The following is a 6,125-nucleotide window of genomic DNA, read 5'->3' on the forward strand; positions in this document are numbered from 1 at the left end:
TAGAAACCCATTCTTAGACCCTTCGATACTTCACGAGATACCCCAGCTCGAGTCCTTAACCATGTGCTTAACCCATAGAATTGCAAGAGAACCAGTTAAGTCTCCGTAACCTTGCTTATCACTGGGCTCATTATGGAACTAGTGGACGTAGTGAGCAAGCACATTGTCACCCTAATATAGCACAAGAACTGACGATGCCATAAGGAAGACCAATTTGAGGATATAGGAATAGAGGACAAATGACTTCATGAGTTTGTATCAGTGACCCTGAGGAATTATCTGAGACTTTGGTAAATCATGAGTGATGATTGGATTTGGCCTATACGAGATGATGCTTTCGATGGTATAAGGTTATTTGTTGGAAGGACTAGATAGACTATTGGCATCTCAGAAACCATGCTTAAGGATAAGATAATAAAATGTTCACTCGCACACTAGAATCCTTGAAACCCTTAAGCCCTACTAAGCCACAACATGGTCGGGTCATTACCATAGGTCTTGACTCTAAATCGAGAACACCTCGGACCATACTCAATCGTGACCACCACCAATAACCCCAGCCTACTTTATGTACCCCGTGAACAAAGTTTTCATGGAGTGCTTAGACAAGATAGTTGTCATCCTTATTTTGGTAACATACTTGTCTACCCGAAGACGGAAGAAGAATCACTGAGCTGGTGAAGAAACATTTGAAGACTGCCATGCCAAGGAGGAAGAACTATACCAACCACCATCACCAAGAAATAAACGTCCGCGTTGAAGACCAGGTGTATCTGCAAGCCACTTCTCTCGATGGGACCAAGCATTTCCATGCCAAGGGAACCAACACCAAGGTTCATCAGCCCCCTCCGAGATCACCTCAATATGAAGAGTAGATGGCTACCAGCTAGAGTTACCACCTGAGTTACCCATGGTGCACAACGTTTTCCACGCATCACACTCCGGAAACGTTTCCAACTTCCTAACTAGCCCGGTCTCTACAAGGACATCGACCACGAGCCATCGACCTCCAGCCCAATATGACCTACGCGAGAGATCCCAATTGCAATCTGGATCAAGCAGGACGACAAACACGAAGCCATGCCATCGAGTACTTCAAGATTCAATGGAGCACCAAACGGAAGCAGAAGCAGTATGAGGACGTGAAGACTACCCCAAATCCAAGTTTCCGTATTCCTTTCCGTGCCTAGTCTGGGAATCTCGGGGACGAGATTCTTGTAAGGGGGGTAGGTCTGTCACACCCTGATTTTCATGCCACAACACTTAGGCTAATAAATCATGATAAAATGTGGTTTGACAAAAACTTTTGAGTGTTTTGGACCTTGCCTTGTTTGGATTTTGTCTGTTGTTTGCAAGTGCTCTAAAAATCAAATAAATCCTCCAACTCCTATACTTCATCTCCTTGCTCCAAACTCTTGAACCAACGATCATGCCATGTGTATAGAGCAATATAGTATTTTCTTACAAAAATAATTTGGCCAAAAAGTATTTTCAAAAATTAGTTTTCCCAAAACCCCTGAATTAAGATTTGTACTGCAAGTACTTAATTCAGGGCAGTAAAAATCTTTCCAAAAATATGTTTGACTCCTATTAGATATAGGATACCGAGAAACCACAAAAATATAATTTTAAAAGTTATTTTCCTATTTGATTTAAAGGCTTTTTCTTAAGGCCAGAAATGGTCTTTAATAGGTTAAAATTATTTTAAAGCTTTAAAAAAATTTGAGAAAAATTAGGGAGACTCAATGGACATATATTTTCCATATATATATGAGTTTCAACACATGGTCATGATCAAAATATTGGACAAAACCTCCCAAAACCATTTCTGCTCATTTCAAGGATTTGAAATATTTCTACAGGAAATATTTTCATAAAAATCCAAGAAAATTCTAACATGTCACATATGACAGTTTTGATGATCTTGCCAAGTACCATGTCATGGAGAATAGTATAACCCCATGAAACCCTCTCAAAACCACTTCTGTCCTTTTTCAAGTTTGAACATTTTTGCACTATCAAACATGTCCAAATGCTCTCAAACTTGGTGCACATGCTCAAATGGTGTAATAATGCATCTAAACCAAATAGCACAAGTTGGAGAGAATGTTATCTTGATCAAAGTACCCCAAAACCCTTTCTGTCCAGAACCAAATTTGAACAACTCTACATTGCCAACTGTGTCCTTTTGATCTGAATTTTTGTGGACATGTTCAAATCCTCAAATGATGACCCTACACCAAGTGGTGCATCAAGGAGAATAGATTTGCATGACTAAATGTTGGTAAAGCCATTTCTGCTGATTTCTAGGGTTTACAAAAGTTGCATTGGCAACTTTCTCAAAATGGACTCAAACTTGGTGGTCAACCACAATTATGTGTGACACTTGATCCTGTTAATTATCATGTCAAGTGGAGTTAATTTGCTTGCCCAAATTTGCATCAAACACCTTCTATCACTTTTCAAAAATCACCATTTTGACCACTTACACTATTCTCCTTGAGCTCAACTTCGCCCGAGTGCACCAGTGAGCAAGCTCACATGCGAGGTGCCCCTGGCCCCCTGCTCTCTCTCTCTTCTCTCCCCTAGCTCTGGACCGAATCCAGGAACGCCCCAGACACACCGCGACGAGCTCCTGTGACCCATAGTGACGGCAACGAGCTCGCCGGCGCACGAGTCCTCGGTGGACCGTCGCCCGCCTATTTAAGGGCCTCCCCGAGCCCTCCTCTCCTCACCACTCGCCCTCTCTCCCTCCCAAAGACCCACGGGACGAAGCCAAACCTCTCCCCGAGCCCTCCATCGCTCCCCATGGCCAGAGCCGAGCCGCCGGACTCCACCTAAATTCGTACCCACCTCTCCTCCTCCTTCCCTCTGGACCGCACTAGAGCACCACCACCATCACCGTGAGCCCCTCCCGTGCTTCTCCCTCTCCTCCCCGTGGCTGTTCCATGGAGTTCCATCACCACCGTCAGCTTTGCCCGCCACGGCCGATGGTGCGCTCGCATCCGACCACCCCTGTGGACATGGCGCACCTCGGCGGATGCGTCTCGGCCTCCTGAACCCGTCGGTGTGCTGGCCATCACCGTGGATGGCCGGTGATGCTGGGGAGAACGCCGGCACCCGCTCGGCCTCGCCTCTCCTGCCTCTGCTCTGTTCGAGCGGGAGGTAGGAGACGTCCTGAGCACCGGGCCCCGCTCATCAGTGACCCGGTGGGTGGGCCCCGCCCGTTTAAGTGGAGACGGGCCGGGAGCAAACCCGCTTCACGTGCGGCGAAGGCGTACTCCGCCCAGGGCGCCTTCGACGTTGCCCCTGCCACCCGCGCAGCTGAGCCGCTGGGCCGGCCCGCTGCCTATCCCTCGCCCAGTGCGCAGGATAAGGGTAAAACCCTTCCCCTTTTCTTTTTCTTTTTCTGTAAACTTGTAAAATCCACAAATAATTCAAATGATATCCAAATTTGATGATTCAAATTTCTAGGGGATCCACAAATCATGATCTATCACATGGTGCTATTTGCACATTTTTCCAAAAACTTTCTCCTCAGAAATATTTATCAAAATCCTATTTTTCCATTTCTGTGACAAACTTTAGAAAATCACAGAGAGCCCATTTTTGATCCAAATTCCATGATTCAAAATCCTAGATGTCTAAGTTCAAAACTTAGTTTTTGAACATTTTTACTAATACTTTCTGTATCACCTCAAATAATGGTCTATTTCTTCATATATAGCCAACTTTGCAAATTCATAGAGAAATCATTTGAACTCCAAAACCAGTGAAACCAACTCCTAGATGCTTCTAAAATCATGCATTGTTAAATGGGTATCCTTTCTCATTTTTCAAAATGATATTTCTGTACACCTCTTGCAAATCCATAAACCCCTTGATTCCATCATATCCAAATGTTTAGAAATATCCACTGACCCAATTCCAATGAAACCACTCTGGTTAATTTTCATATAACCAGAGATGTCCTAGAAAAGTCAAATTAATATTTTTAGAGCACTTTCATTTCCTGCCTTGTTGTGTTGCTTATTATGGTTGCTTTCGACGATAGTTGACGAAGTAGACGAAATGCTTGGAGTTGGACCAGAGATATTTGAAGACCTCGAAGACTTTGTTAAAACAGGCAAGCAGCCCTTTGACCATATTTATGAAACCCTTTTTATGCATGTCATATAGCACTTTATTAGTGTTGCATCGGAATCATGATGAGATGGTAACCACTTTGATGGGTTGCCTCTGTTACTTCCTCGTTGATACTTTCATTGTGCATGACCCTACCTCCTTATGAGGGTTATGCCGGTGGGAGTAGATAGGATGCTAAGTAGTGCTACGCAAAAGGGATGGGAATATGCATGGTGATGGAGACAAAGTATTTTCAAAGGACTTATCGAAAACCCCGTCGGGTGCCACTTATGCCCCAGGGAGATGATGAGTTGGGTAGCCACTTGATGACGAAGTGGTGTACCGAGGCAAGTGTGTGTTGTTTTCAAAATGGATTGGTTTAAGTTGCGACCGTTATTCCAACCTTACATGCGCAACCACTCTACCCTTGTATGGGAAAGGGCATTATTGATTACCTAGGCTGATACTAGCTTGGAGCCCGCATTACTAGTGACGGGGGAGAGTTGGTGCTCTCTCTCGGGACGGGGTCGTGCCAGGTAGGGCGGCCATGACTGTCTTCACAGGGCACCGGACACACCGTTGGTACCCCGTGCTTGTGGTATGTGATGAAAATGGGAGCGAGGCTCCATAATTTTAAGATGTGAAATGTTGGGCACGGGGGTTACTGCCAATCGAGTGGACTCTATGTTAGTGTCGTCTAGGGAAAGATAGTGATCGGGTGCTTACCCCGGGTACTTGAGGTACCGCGGGTCGTGGATGACACGGAAGTTCCCCGGATCTTGTGGGTAAAGTGTGCAACCTCTGTAGAGTGTAAAACTATTCGAATAGCCGTGTCCATGGTCAAGGACAGTTGGGTAACCGCTCTTGGGCTACGTCCACTTGTTTACAAACCAGTGTGTGTGGGAAGAACTACTTGGGTCAAGTCAAAGGACTTGACATGGATGAGTTGGGTTGGAGCCCACTCCCTTTGTGTTGATATCTGTAACCTGTCCTCTTGGTTACTTGAATTCTCTTGATGCATGTCTTACGAGTTGTTGAACATGTCATTGCACTCAAAAACTAGCTTTCCGCAATTTTTTTTACCTATATCATGCATCGTTGTATCTTGAACCAAAACATGGGTTGCTTGCGAGTACATTCTAAGTACTCATTGGCTTGCCACTGGTTATTTTATTGGCCAGGCATGAAAGAACATAATATGAAGAAGAGTACCTCGGTGACGAACATGCGAGCTAGGACGCTTCCCAGTCAGAATGCCTGTAGGATTAAGGCAGATGGCATGGGTCCAAGTTATCGACGGAGATTTCCGCTGCAATGTTATAACCAAGACTTGACCATAATGGTCCTACTTGTGTAATACGGTATGTATGGATGCAAGACTCTTGTTATTCAGCTTCTGTGTGTCCAGTGAGCACTGATCTCTGGGATCACTGTACACGTGCATTCGGTGATCATGACTTATGAGTCGGGGTCCCCACATCCACTCCTGGATTACTTTGGTACCTCCCTGCTAAACTAATAGTAAGGCACACATCAGGTCTGGTACACAGCATTGGATACATGATCGAGGCTATGGCTGAAGCATAGGGAACACTTTTCATTTTCTCTCTATCTTCTGCGGTGGTCGGGCATTGAGTCTTACTCAACTTCTCACCTTGTAACACAGGCAAGAACCCTTTCTTAGCTTGATCCATTTTGAACTTCTTCAAAACTCTATCAAGGTATGTGCTTGGCGAAAGTCCAATTAAGCGTCTTGATATATCTCTATAGATCTTGATGCCCAATATGTAAGCAGCTTCACCGAGGTCTTTCGTTGAATAACTCTTATTCAAGTATCCTTTTATGCTATCCAGAAATTCTATATCATTTCCAATCAACAATATGTCATCCACATATAATATTAGAAATGCTACAGAGCTCCCACTCACTTTCTTGTAAATACAGGCTTCTCCAAAAGTCTGTATAAACTATATGCTTTGATCACACTATCAAAACATTTA

The sequence above is a fragment of the Triticum dicoccoides genome, chromosome 4A, assembly GCF_002162155.2.
Source record: "Triticum dicoccoides isolate Atlit2015 ecotype Zavitan chromosome 4A, WEW_v2.0, whole genome shotgun sequence".
Taxonomy (NCBI): domain Eukaryota; kingdom Viridiplantae; phylum Streptophyta; class Magnoliopsida; order Poales; family Poaceae; genus Triticum; species Triticum dicoccoides.